The 15113-nt window shown below is 38.4% G+C and overlaps 1 protein-coding gene across 14 annotated transcripts in view; it reads left to right on the forward strand.

Moving 5' to 3' along the window:
- Positions 1 to 15113, forward strand: part of RALYL (RALY RNA binding protein like) — an 833139-nt gene that overhangs the window by 13776 nt on the left and 804250 nt on the right. The window contains exon 1 of one of the 14 annotated variants that reach the window (XM_070075264.1): positions 6383 to 6494. The exons of the other annotated variants lie outside the window; for them this stretch is intronic. The gene's annotated coding sequence lies outside the window, so the exon portion shown is untranslated. Of the gene's footprint in view, positions 1 to 6382; positions 6495 to 15113 lie in introns of those variants that run through there. 14 annotated transcript variants of the gene reach the window in all.

The following is a 15113-nucleotide window of genomic DNA, read 5'->3' on the forward strand; positions in this document are numbered from 1 at the left end:
ATTTCTTTCTGTTGCATTAGGCCCCTTCTTTTTGGTGAGAAATATACCCGGCTCGCAGAATCATTTTAAAAACAAATTGATATACTTAATATATGATTTACATACAGATTTATTACTCACTGGATAAAAGCTTAGCTTCAGAAATTATTTGAAAATAAATAGCAAATCCTGTATCTAAAAACATGTATTCTGCTTTTTGAAGTCCACAAATATAGAAAACCAGAGGATTTGCATATATGAAACTCCCAAACTACTTCAACTTATTTTCTTCCCCATATCCTCTGTTCCTATCAAAGCATTTTCCTTGCATCGTTCTGATATTTGGTTTCTAATATGACATTGAAAACACTTTGATTGGGCAGGTGTTTCAGTCAAGTCACCACTTGAGATGCCTGTATCCTCTATCAGAGCACCTGGGTATGAGTCCAGGCTCTGCTCCTGCTTAGAGCACTTTCAAAGTTCAATGTATATTTCAGATATATTTCTTTCTTTCTTTTTTTTTTTTTTTTTTTTTGACAGGCAGAGTGGACAGTGAGAGAAAAAGACAGAGAGAAAGGTCTTCCTTTGCCGTTGGTTCACCCTCCAATGGCCGCCGCGGCCAGCGCGCTGCGGCCGGCGCACCGCGCTGATCCAATGGCAGGAGCCAGGTGCTTATCCTGGTCTCCCATGGGGTGCAGGGCCCAAGGACTTGGGCCGTCCTCCACTGCCTTCCCGGGCCACAGCAGAGAGCTGGCCTGGAAGAGGGGCAACCGGGACAGAATCCGGCGCCCCGACCGGGACTAGAACCTGGTGTGCTGGCGCCTCAAGGCGGAGGATTAGCCTAGTGAGCCGCCGCGCTGGCCCTCAGATATATTTCAATATTATATTTCAGTGATAATAATAAAGAGATCAACAACCACCATGAGCACTGCCATGTATCCAGCGCTATCTTCCAGAACTTCGAGAACCTTGACTTGTTTCTCTCTACTTTGCCTAGGTCTCTATCCTTTGAGTTAATGTGGATGGGATTTACTTTCCAAGTTCTAGAACATGTTTTGGGTTTATCAATTGTCTATCGATACCTGGAACTATATCTCACATTAATTAATTACTGGATTAATTCCTCATTGGTGGTTGAATGCTCTGGAACTATTTTCTAGATATTTCCAGTTTCTGTGTAAACTCTTTTTCACAGGATTTAGGTGACAACTGAAAACAGTTTTTAAAGGTCTTTCATTACATTCTTCACAGTTACCTTTATAGATGTGCAGAAGGAAACAATTGCTCTGCAAGAGGAAAAGCAGGACATAACTGGGGAGAGTATGCATGCTTTTCCTAGGTGATAATTCGCCTAAAGAGAACTATGTTAATAGAGATCTCTGTAACTCAGAACGTAATTTCATATACATTTAATTCTATTCTCATTGTTTTTGAATACTGAACTCTTGGTCTCAAAGGTGATGTGACTCACCAAGACTGCTCAGCTGGTAAATGTCAAGGAAACCGCCAATTGCATTGAAAAGTAACAATCTACTCTGAGGACTTTTGAGCTTTTATGCTTAGTTTTAGGCATACTATTGCTTATTTTAAATTTTGGTTGCTTCTTCCTATATTTATGATGGTAAATAATTCAATATATTAGATATTCTTAGGAAAGAAGTAAACCAAAATTTTCTACTTTTACTCTTTCAGGTTTCTATTATAGTATTGTTGTAGGATATCTGAGATTTTAATAGTTATCGTGAGTGGTTAAATTGCTGCCATATACAACTAATTATATTGGTAAGAATTTTAACATAACAGTACGCTACAGAAAATGAACAGATTTTCACTTGCAAAACTGTCTTATAAAGTCAGCCAGTACCTAAAAGAAGTTTATTTGGAGGAACACAGTTTTGAATCTGTAGTCTGCTGATCATTATCATAATCCCCTATCAGTGTAAGCATCCAATCTGTTCTGTGTATATTGCTGCACTTATTTGTATTAGTTTTATTCTAGTATTCTAACATCATATGCATTTTAATTGAATTATGCACTTTTAGTTATATTTTGGTGAAAACCCAAATCTGACCCTTAATCCAGTGTTCAGTGAAGGAATCTGTCTCCTTCCTTACCATTGGTAGAAGAGCTGTCTGGGTTTTACTTACTTAGAGGTGACTTAAAACATACAAAATAATGTAGAAGTATTGCGTGAACTATTGGGGGTCTTTTCAGGTGCAATTTTTATATAATTTTCAGGATGACTTTAGAACCCAACCATTAGGAATTGTACTGTGCAATTTCATTTTGTAGAATAGTTTTCTTGCATCGACCTGGCATTTCAAACACTTAAATTACCAACATCTTTTTTAATGTACGTTTAAAATGTTGTAATGATTTCTCAATATTTTCACCATGTATATGCACATTAGCTTATGAATGCAAATTATAACATTCTTGGTAATGTACCATTCATAGGTGAAAACACTTGAAAAATATAACAAAAGCAGTATTACATAAGAATGGAGTAAAGATGTCATTACTTGCTGTAGCTGTAAATTAATTATTTTCAGCAACACAACAAAAGAACGTTTGTTATGTGCAACAAGAAATAAATGGGAATGAAAAGTACACTTATAACATTTCCCATTTATCACTCAGATGAATTGGGTTTCCTGCCTTCAACAAGGAGAGTGCCTGATGCTGTGAACCTTTGCTGGAGAAAAGTTGTACGTGCAGTTCTGCCTTTTGAGTCTTGCAGAGTTGCCAGGATGACTAGGGATTGCGGAAAAGAACCATTTGGTGTTCTGCTTTTTTTTTTTTTTTTTTTAATGGTCTGTTGAATGAATTACCATAGAATTTTGGAAACTAAAGGAAGAAAATGATAATTTTCTTAGCAGATTATTCTAAACTAATCTTAAAATTAGAACTCTTTAATTTATTTTTTTATCTCATTTACTTACAAGTTAAGCAGGATTTTCTTTCATAACATTGTTCATGGTGATAGTAAAAAATAATGCCACTCAAAGTGTGGTCTGTGGCTTATTGGTGGCTATTTTGAAAAACAAAATTAAGATATCTATAGGAATATCTAGATAATTATTTTATGCTTCATCTCTTTTGGTGTGTTTTCTCCATTATTATTCTAGTGATTTATTTTTTTTATTCTATGAATGATTGGTTTGGGATTAGTAGAAAATAAAAAAAAAAGGTTGCTTTACACAGATTGTTTGAGAAGTCAAAGCACAAAACAGAGCAATTGTGCTCATGCTTTCTTGCAAGTTTAGTCCTTTCTAGATTATATACTTCTTAAAAATTTAAACTGCATATTTCAATTATTCAGTAATTCACTTATCCATCCATTCACTCATAAACATTATTGGTGCTGTGTCAGTCCCTCATACAAAGGATGAATAAAACAGTGCGCCCTTGCTGATGGGCTTGCAGTCTCCAGGGACATTCTATGATAGATGTTGCCCCAGTGCTTACAGATTCAGTAAACATTGCTAAAATTGAATTGTGTGTATTTAACAAAATATGTGTGTATATAAATATAAAATGTATGTCATATGTCATGCACGTTCAGTGTATGTACATATGTATATACTTTATGTTATTTTCTAAACCTCTGATTTCTGTGTGAATTGCTTAAAATTTCAAAAGTAATCATCAGAGGCAATCATATTGAACTATTCTTTTTTTGGGGGGTGGGGTAAACAGAGTTAGTGAGAGAGAGAAAGACAGAGAGAAAGGTCTTTCTTTTCCATTGGTTCACCCCCCAAATGGCTGCTACGGCCTGTGTGCTGCGTCGATCCAAAGCCAGGAGCCAGGTGCTTCCTCCTGGTCTCCCATGCAGGTGCAGGGCCCAAGGACTTGGCCCATCCTCCACTGCTTTCCCAGGCCACAGCAGAGAGCTGGACTGGAAGAGGAGCAACCAAGACAGAACCGGCACCCCAACTGGGACTAGAACCCGGGGTGCCCGCGCCACAGGCGGAGGACTAGCCAAGTGAGCCGTGGCGCTGGCCTGAACTATTCTTATAATTAATACTTCTGAACACAAAAACAAGAACATAAAACACCGTGTAGAAACTTACATTCTTGTAGTTCCCTAAAGTATCTGAGTAGATTCAGAATCATCTTTTTTTTTTTTTTTTTTTTTTTTTGACAGGCAGAGTGGACAGTGAGAGAGAGACAGAGAGAAAGGTCTTCCTTTGCCGTTGGTTCACCCTCCAACGGCCGGCGCAGCCGGCGCGCTGTGGCTGGCGCACCGCGCTGATCCGATGGCAGGAGCCAGGCACTTATCCTGGTCTCCCATGGGGTGCAGGGCCCAAACTTGGGCCATCCTCCACTGCATTCCCTGGCCACAGCAGAGAGCTGGCCTAGAAGAGGGGCAACCGGGACAGAATCCGGTGCCCCGACCGGGACTAGAACCCGGTGTGCCGGCGCCGCAAGGCAGAGGATTAGCCTAGTGAGCCACAGCGCCAGCCCAGAATCATCTTTTGACAGATAGAACTCTAGCTTGAAAATACACAAGGGGAAGAACACAAAAACGTTTCTTTACTCTCTTTGGATTCACATATCTGAAGAATATTAATAAATTTAAATCTGTTGCTAATTTTTTATCTTAAAAGTAGGAGAATATGATATTTTTTGTTCTTTACAAAGATTACACACATTTTGAGTCAATCTGTTTTATGTTAAATGCTTACATTGTGTTGTACATGCACATAATATACTGCCTACAGGTTCTGCCAGTATACTTTTTTATATTATAGATCAACATCAGTTTTGCCTAAATTAAATCAGTCTGCTTTGTGATCATCTTTTTGTGTTTTTTGTTGTTTTTAAAAAACTGTTGCTTCCTCATACTTTGTTCCCAAAAGTTCCACTGTGATACTTTGCTCCTTTTCAAGATTTGGTTAATTCCCGAGTGTATCCTATTTTGTGCATGCCACAAGTTCCATTACTGTTTGTAATTTCTTTACAGAATTTAGCAGGTTTTACTATAATAATTTGCAAAAATAATCAGCTCTGAAGCATAATTTCAGTAAACAGAATTTAATATGATTAATTCAACACCAAGGGACAGGCATTGTGGTGCAGCAGTTGAGCCTTTGCTTGGAATGTCTGCATCCCATGTTGGAGTGCCTGGGTAGGAGGAGTCCCACTTCTTATTTGGATCCAACTTCCTGCTAATGCACACCTTAGGAGTCAGCAGAGTATGGTTTACATGCTTTTTTCCTGCCACCCGTGTGGGAGAGCTGAGCGGAGTTCTGGGCTCCTGCCTTCAGCTTAGCCCAGCCCACAGCTGTTGCAGGCATTTGGACAGTGAACCAGCAGATAGGAAATCCCTTTCTGTGCCTTTCTTTCTTTCTTTCTTTCTTTCTTTCTTTCTTTCTTTCTTTCTTTCTTTCTTTCTTTTTCTGTCACTGCTTTGCTAATGAATAATAATAATAATAATAAATAATTTAAAAGAATACATAACAGCTATTTGAATTCTTACTCTGAGCTAACATGCAATGTGTGTTTATTTTTTCTCAAGTTAATCCTTGGAGGCCCATTAGTTTTGGTCCTATTTTTGAAAAGATGAATTAAAGGCTCAGAGGGGTAAGTTAGTTGCCCAGATTGAGAGGACTGATGAGCCAAAATTTATGCCCAGGTCAATCTTACTCTGGCACCCTCTAACTCTGACCATTACTGTCACTCATTATATATGCTAAGTTAACTAGGATTTGATTATTTACAAGCATGCCCTCCCATTTTATGTTGATTTTTTTAAAGATTCAATTATTTATTTGAGGGAGAAGCCTTTCTCTCTCTCTCTTTCTCTCTCTCTCTCTCTCTCTCACACACACACACACACACAGATAGAGATCTTGGTTCACTCTCCAAACGGGCTTGGTCAGGTTGAAACCAGGAGCCTGAAACTCCATTTGAGTCTCCCACATAGGTGGCAGGGTCCAAGTACGTGGCCCAGCCTCTGCTGCTTTCCCAGGTACATTAGCATGGAGCTGGTTCTGAAGCAGAGCATCTGAGACTCGAACTGGCAGTTTTATATAGGATGCTGGCATTGCAGGCATTAGCTTAGTTCATTGCCCAACAGCGCTGGCCCCTGATTGTTATTTGTTCTGATTGTCATTTCTTCTGCCTAATAAAGCACATGTTGATTACTCCCAAATGTCTCCAAGGCCATTGGCTACAGGTAATGCTCCACATTCCATTACTGAACGCTTGCTGCCTTGGCTACAGCCAGCTGAAGTGACAGCATGATCACTTTCCTAGATTCACTCTCAAACTTGTTGTCTGAGTGAATCAGGCAAGGAAGAGCATATGAAACCTTTATGGTTCAGGAGTTAAACAATAACAGAAGTGTTATAACCTAAAAAGATCGCACAATCCCCCCCCCCCCCCCCCCCCCCGCCAAGATACATGTGTGTTCTTGCAAGAAGAAACTAGTGCCGCTGTTTTCCCTGGAAGTTTTGGCTTTTTAGTGTTCCATCTCTTCCAACTGAAGAATGTTAAATGAAGGAGTAAGGTATCTGAAGGATTACATTTAATATATATTTGGGTCAGAGTGCTAGAAGTAGTAGTGATTTTCTTAATTTTTAAATTTATTTGGGAGCAGGGCATGATGGGAGAGATGGATAGCTTCCAGGCAGTGGTCCACTCCCAGTCCACAATGGCTGGAGCTGAGCAGGATGGAGCCATGAGCTTGGAATACAAGTTTCTCACATGGTTCGGAACCCAATTACTTGAATCATTATCTCCCAGGATCTGTATCGCTGGGAAGGTAGTTCCAGTCATCAAACCCGGGTGCTCTGATGTTTGATGCTTTCATCTTAACCATTAGGCTAGAGCCTTTCCCGAACAGTGAATTTCTAAAGTACTAAGTTAGCAATACACAGAACAAAGCGCATTCCATAATTTCAAGTCATCTATCTTTGTGAATTTGCCTTAAAATACCTGATCTGTGAAGGATAGAGAAGTAGCCAATTATAAAGTTATAAATAATTCAGCAAATAAATGTTGATTATTGTGTAGCTTACTAGGGCTGCCATAACAAAATGTCCCAGACTGGCAGGCTTAAACAACAAAGCACTTACGTGCTCCTTATTCTGGAGGCAAGCAGTCCTAGATCAAGGTGCTGGTAGCTTGGTTCTTCTGAGGCCTCTGTCCCTCTGCTTGCAGGTGGCCACATTTCTGTGGTCTCATTTGGTCTTTCCTCTGTGTCTCAGTGTCTGAATACCCTCTTCTTAACACACAAGAACACCAGTCACGGTGGACTAGACCCCGCTCCTCATATGATCTCATTTTATCTTTTAGTACTTTTTAAAAACCCTGTCTCCAAATGCAGATGTATTCTGAGGTACTGAGGTTAGGACTTCAACATATGACTTCTCAAGGGACAAAATTCAGACCATAGCAAACATCAGCTATTCTGAGCACTGTGCAGAATATTAAGAAAGTATGTCATAGTCCTGACTTTCCAGGAGTTTGCAGCTCTGCTTGAAACCAGGTAAAATGGTCATGCCACAAGTGTGTGAGTGACTAGCAGGTAATTTTTGCTTCTTTCAGGGAATGTAAAGTCAAGTGGCCTAATCTGGGAAAATAACTTTTTAAAACATTTATTTAAGGCATGCAAGTTTCATGTATTTCATATATACAGATTCAGGAACATAGTGATACTTTCTACTCTACCTTCCTATTAGAAAATGTAATTATTTCAGTGAGTCTATATACATGAGACACTGGAAACAAATTTCAGTGAAAATGTATGATTGGGGCGGAACTCATTGCAAACATGATTAGGGAGCATTATAAATTCATTTTTTAAAGATTTATGTATTTATTTGAAAGGTAGAGTTACACAGAGATGGAGAGGCAAAGTGAGAGAGGTCTCCCCAATTGGCTGCAGTGGCCGGAGCTGCACTGATCTGGAGCCCAGAGCCAGGAGCTTCCTCTGGGTCTCCATCATGTGTGTAGGGACCCAAGGACTTGGGCCATCTTCTTCTGCTTTCCCAGGCCATAGCAGAGAGCTAGATGAGAAGTGGAGCAGCCAGGTCTCGAACCAGTGCCCATATGGAATATCAGCACTGTAGGTGGTGGCTTTACCTGCTATGGAAAAGTGCTGGCCCCTAGTTTGTTCTTTTTTTCATTGTGTTTACAAACTGTTTCATTTAAATCAACACTTTCTATGTATCATAGTTAATCAGTTATACTAACAAATTAGGAACATTATCATGAGTTGTCCTTTTTCTTTCAATGTATGATTACATTAAAAAGTTATTTATTTGAGTAGTTGAGGGAAGGAGGGCAGAGAGAGAGAGGGAGAGAAAGGGAGAGAGAGAGAGAGAGAGAGAGCGCTCCCTCCTGTGGGTTCTTGCCCAAATGCCTGCCACCACCTGGGGTGGGCAAGGCTGTAGCCAGAAGCCAGAAACGACATCTCTGTCTCCCACATGGGTGGCACTGAGCCAATTGCTTTGACCCTCACTTACTGCATCTCAGCATGCACCTTGGTATGAAGTTGGGAACATGAGTGGAGCTAGGACGTGAACCGAGTCACCCTGATTTGAAATGTAGGGATCCCAATCTGTGTCTTAAATACTAGTTCAAACACATGCCCCTGATATAGTAAGGTTTCCAAAAGAATGTTTCTCCTCCTTTAGAAAAGGACTGTAGACAGAGACTTGAATTGCCAGGTGGAAGACCTGCTCTTAATTCCTGACCTAGCTTTTGAGCTAGCTCACACTGCACTTTTCTTGTTTAAATCGCAGTTTCTCTGTCGGAATCCCTGTCTGATTAATGGAATGGTTGACAGAAACACTTTGGCTAGTATTTATTATTATTATTATTATTATTTCTTGTTTAAAACATTTACAATAAAGGAGTAAGGAAGTGTTACAGTTCAGTAACAGGGCTGAAATTGTTCTTTTCTGATATAAGAGAATTTTATACCTTGGCTACCCGAAAGGAGCCATTCTGTGCAAATGTAGATCCTATGCTGTCTAGCAACCCAGAGAAAAATAGATTAATAAGGAGGAAGGAGGCCACTTAGCTGAAGATGTATTGGCTGCATTAAGCTCCATCTTTTATGCTATCCTTTAACATTGTTTTTTAAAAGCCTTATTTATTTATTTTAATCTTATTGAAAGAGAACGATGGGGCAGAGAGGAGCGAGTTCATCTGTTAGTTCACTCCCCAAATGCCTGCACATTTGGGGGCTGGGTCAGGCCAAAGCTAGGAACCAGAAATCTATCTAGGTCTCCCACATGGGAGAAAGGGGCACAAGCACTTGAGGCATCACCTCTTGTCTTGCAGGATGCATCAAAATGAATTTGGACCAGAAGTGGTGTAGCTGGAACTGGAAGATGTAATCTGATATGGGATACAGCTGTCCCAAGTGTGGCTTAATCTGTGCCACAAGCCCTGCCCCCATCCTTTAATTTTGAGTTGGAAAAGTTTGTGTGGGCAAACACAGATTCTCACCCACACTAAGTAATAATATTAAATTAAATATTGAAATTATACAACACACAAATAGTACAAGTATACCCCACTCTCTGGCTCCCACTCCCCAATGCAAAACTATGCATGGAAAATATTATAAGGAGATGTTGCCTGTCTGATTCTTCCTGACAAACAATAGATGCATTTGCAGGTTTCAGAACACCACCACCATGTGCTGAACAAAACATAACTGCTGAGTTTTCAGGAACTTCCTCTCAGTGACCACTTTCTGGTCCTAGTTATAAACTCTATGAAAGCTTTTTGTTCAAGCGTGGTAAGAAGTGCAGGTTTTGAATTAGAGAAATGTAGACTCAAAAGCTGGCTTTGCAGTCTAACTTCTGAAAGCGTCCTTTGTTATCTGGAAAACGGGGATGGTACCATATAACACGAGTGATTGCTATGAGGATCACTTTTATGAACCATCATAGCACAATGTTTTCAGTAAGTGACAGCTTCTTTTTGGAACTCCGTGGCCCTTATATCAAATTGAGAATCACCTGGGAGTTTCCAGAAATTTCAGTGCCTGACTGCAGCCCCAACACATTCATCTGAGCCTAGGAAGGAGCTTGGAAATCTGCATGTAAAATCTCCCAGTTCATTTTAAGCTGCTATTGGGATGGGAAACAATATATAATAGCAGCACATAGATTTTGGAAAATGACAATATTGATTTAGCATTCTGGTGCAGTGCTCTTTCAGCTCCCCACCCTCAACAAAGTGTGTATGTGTATGTGTCTGTACCATGGCTATTTTTGAATAAGCAGCTATCATTTGCACAATATATTGCTTCTTCATATTTCTCATATTATTCCTTTTTGGTTAGTAGCATGTATAGTGTGATTACAAGTTAACGCAGCTACTTTTCTTATATGAAAACCCCACAAAGACAAAGACAGTTATTAAAGAGAAGTGGAGACAACATTGGAGTAAGTGTATATCTCTGAAGCCAATAATTTTTGGATTGACAGTGAACACCTCAGAGTAGATATTCTGAAGTGTTTTTAAAAATTAATATTATTTATGATTTGGCTAGTTTTATAACACTAGAATTATACAAGCTTAGTAATAAGTATTCATATATATATGTATGTATGTATGTACAATTTCCATTTTCACATATGTGTACTCAGGAAGAGGTTTCCAAAAATTTGTGGAAAATGGAATTAAAATATAATGTACCTGTTACCTTCAAGATGATGGGGGTTGTGAGTTACAAGTCTTTGTTGTTTCTAAACTTGATTCTGTAAATGTAATCACTAATGAAATAAAATGAACATAGGAATTAATTTAAATAGATAATATATAGTGCTGAACATTTGGCATAACATTTAAGACTTTGCTTTAGACACCCACATCCCATATAAAGTGCCCGAGTTGAAGGTTAAGATCTACTCCATAGTCTAGCTTCCTGCCAGTGTGCATCCTGTGAGGCATCGGGTGATAGCTGAAGGATTTGGTTCACTACCAGTCGTGTGGGAGATTCAGATTGAGTTTCCAATTTCTCTCTTTATGTTGGCCCAACCCTGGCTGTAGTTGGCATTTAGGGAGTAAATCAGTGGTGGAGAATGTCTCTCTGCCTTTCAAATAAATCAGATACTCAAAATGATAATACATAGTCTCAAGAGCTTTTTGAAGTCCCATTATATGAGTACTTGTATACCTGTATACCTTTTCTTAACTATTTTTGAATAGTTTAAATTATTTTTATGGTCTCTGTATCAACAACTGCTAACTCTGTAAAGTCTGAATATATTCAATACATTATAGATTTCTCAAAATATAAATATTTTTAAGTTATCTCCTTACATTACTGTAGGACCCTGTAGTGCTAGTACCAGCTTGGATTGTTTCCCTTTCTCAATTAGTGAGTCATTTACAAAACCAGTACCTCAGTGGCCTCCAAAAGTTAATTAAGAAAACCACTGTGATATAAAAAAGCACATACTCAAGAGTCCGCGTATGAACGAAGCATAGATCACCTGTTGTACTGCATCATTCCCTCTAGTAGTGCATAAAATTGAGCAATGTGCATAATAGCCTGTGTTTTGCTTTATGCATTCACAGAATCCACATTGAAGGTCTTGAGCCACTGAAATTATTTTATGGTTTTCCAAACATCTTATTTTCACAAGCTTATTTTTTTCAGTAAGACTCCATGCTATTCTGGCTGGCATAAGAGGCAGATGTGTATGGATTATTCACTTTCACTCTGTTTCCACAAATTGCATCATCAATATTAGCATCATAGCCACTGGTTTTGTGTACCTAGTTTGGGTTAGGCACAGTATATGAAGTACTTCCATAATAGACATGATGTTTATATAATTCTGGAGAATAACAATGCAGTTTTGTATAATATTTAAATGTTGGTTTGCTCCATATGTATGTATATGTATATGTAACCATTTTATGATTGCCAATGAAAGCCATCACCAATCCCTGAACACCAACTATGTATGGGTATTATGTGGTCATTGTCTCTAATATTTACATGATCCCTGAAATGTGGATGTCTTATGATCCTCATTTTATAGATTATGGAACTGAAAAATTTGGTACTTGTTAGTGGCACACAGTATGGGGCAGAGCACAGATTTGAAAATTTATCTCTCTGATTCTCTATCTGACCTCTTTCTTGAATACCATATTACATCATTATTACTATCACTTCCAGATGGCTGTTATGTAAAGGTCATAAGAATTAGAGTTCTAGTTAGAATTCCTAGAGCCCCGTACTTAATTCTCTAACCACTGGTTTTGATTTGAATTTCATAGCTACTAGCTTTGCAGCCATAGCTTGGACTGTGGCCTAGAATGCTCTATTCAGTGTTGGGTTGCGTAAATGACTGCAGCAACTTGCCCAACTTCTCCATCAAGCTACTGAATGGTAATGTAATTAGATCCGGCACTTAGATTTTGCTTCTTCCCATGATGTTTTTTATCATTTGGTGATTAGATTACAATGTCAATGATTAGCATACAGAATTTCCCCACTTTAAGCATAAAGAAACTCTCTGTTCTGTGTTTGAGGATGGCTGCTGGGTTAATCCACTAACTGCCTGTACCTTGATCCAAAATTACATACAGATGAATGGAGATGAAGTCTGTGAAATTCAGGAAACTGGTTTGTGGGCAGACACTGAAATGTGTTATGATTTGATGTGGCTGTGTATAAATAAATGTTTGCATTCAATCAGAACCAGAGAAAAATATATTTAGAATTATAGGGGAGAAAATACATAGAGCTGGAAAGCCATTTCTAGGGAAAAATCTTTGGAGACAGAATAATAATAATCATCATCATCATCATTATCAAAAACTTATGTAGGGCTTCTACTGAGCAAGGATATATTTTAAGTACATTGCATGCACTATATCACCTTAAATATTGACAACAACCAATAAGGAAATTAAAGCATGGTGTATTCAAGGTCATAGAGTAAAAAATCCTGACCTGCAATTCAGACAGCTTTGTTCTAGATTCTATGTCCTTAACCATCATGAGTTCTACCTTTTAGAAAGCCTTACTGTATGAAATTGCAATTCTGAGTAAAAAGTGCAGATTTACTGTATATGAGGACTTATGGGGGTTAATAATTCTGGGATTACATTTTATGTAAAACTTATTTTTCCAATAATCACATCAAAATATTTTTTCTGACAAGTAAATGGAAATTTAATTTACTTAATATTTTGTGTATTTCATAACATGAGAAATTTTATTCTAGACTTCCAATTTGCTATGCATGGTATAATCATCTTTCATTTCTTTATCTTTTGTAATTTCAAAATTATTTCCCATGCTTGATTCAATTCTGATTACTCCTTTGTGTTTTCTGGGAAAATGTGACTTTTCTCAACTTCTGATGAAAAAAATTAACCACAGAGACATGAAATGACTACACAGACTCACCAGCAAGCGAATCAGACGAAATGAGAGAGCACATTGATCTCTGAAGATGTAAAGGCAATCGCATCATCCGAATTTTGATGAAATCGTTTCAGGCTTCATGAAACAAGGTTTTGGTAGCAGTATCTGGAACTGCAGTGCAAACAGCATAAATGAAGGGAAGCAAATGTGAGCGCTGTACGAACAGGAATCTTCCCATTGCAAAACAACAATAAGGAGTGACCTTTTGGTGCAATGGTTAAGACACCACTTGGGACACCCAAATCCCATATGGATGTGCCTGGGTTTAAACTATCCTTTTGCTTCTTTTTTTTTTTTTTAAGATTTATTTATTTATTTGAAAGTCAGAGTTACACACAGAGAGAAGGAGAAGCAGAGAGAGGGAGAGAGAGAGAGAGGTTTTCCATCCATTGGTTCACTCCTCAGTTGGCCGCAATGGCTGGAGCTGAGCCGATCCAAAGGCAGGAACCAGTAGCTTCTTCTGGGTCTCCCATGCGGGTGCAGGAGCCCAAGGATTTGGGCCATCTTCTATTGCTTTTCCAGGCCTTGGCAGAGAGCTGGATTGGAAGAGGAGCATCCTGGATTGGAACCAGCACTCATACGGGATGCTGGCACTACAGGCAGTGGCTTTGCCCATTACGCCAGAGCACTGGCCCTCTCTTTGCTTCCTGATTCCGGCAGCACTCTGGGGGGCAGCAGGTGATGGCTCAAGTGTTTGGATCCCTGAGACTCATATGGGAGACTTAGACTTAATTTGGCCTGTCTCAGACCTGGCTATTATGCGCATTTGGAGAAAAAATACCAGCAGATGGAGAATCTCTTTTTGTCGATCTCTGTCTCTTTGCCTTTCAAATAAATAAAAAATTAAAGAAGAAAAAGCCCCCCAAATTAATTATTTTTTCACTAGAATATACTTCTTGAATTTATACAAATATTGTATTTGGAGATGCTAGATTAAATTTTTTCCTTAAAAGGAAATTTTGTGTGAATGTCTCTCTTTTTGGTTCCATACAAATCTGATTATTTATGATGCTGAAACAAAATATGTGACAATAATCAACTTTTGGGGTGGATGTTGTGCCACAGTAGCTTAAGCTGTCACTTGCAATGCCCCATCTCTTATCAGAATGCCTATTCTAGTCCAGGCTACTCCATGTCCTATATAGCTTTCTGCTAATTCATCCTGGGAGGCAGCGTGATGGCTTAAGTGCTTGGATTCCTGTCACTCTGCCTTTTAAGTAGATGAGAATAAACACATTTTTAAAAACTAAACTTTCATAAATCTTACATTTGTAATTTTCAAAATGAAACCCTGGAGTGCATTTCATATATTTTCAATTAATTACACTTGGAGAAATATAATAGATACACATTCATATTTGGGGTCTTCTCTTAGAATATGTATTCAAATATAAAAAATTGACATACATCCATATAGGCAGTTATATAAACAAAAATTATAAATCTGTTTATCAGAAAAGCCTCTAATAAATCTTATTAGTGAGATTGATTTCCTTTAAATAAAAGTATGGACATTTAATGTTCAATACCATTTAGCAAAAATCATCATTATTAAATTCCTCTATTTTTATTTCTAAATCATTAATACTTCAATTTCTTTTGTATTTTAGCTGATTTTCCTTGCTATAGTTGTCGTCCAGCATTGTTATCAATTTCCTGCAACCTGTGCCTAACACTTTAGGCCACGCATTTACAGAATATGCTAAATTAGGTCAT

The sequence above is a fragment of the Oryctolagus cuniculus genome, chromosome 6, assembly GCF_964237555.1.
Source record: "Oryctolagus cuniculus chromosome 6, mOryCun1.1, whole genome shotgun sequence".
NCBI lineage: Eukaryota > Metazoa > Chordata > Mammalia > Lagomorpha > Leporidae > Oryctolagus > Oryctolagus cuniculus.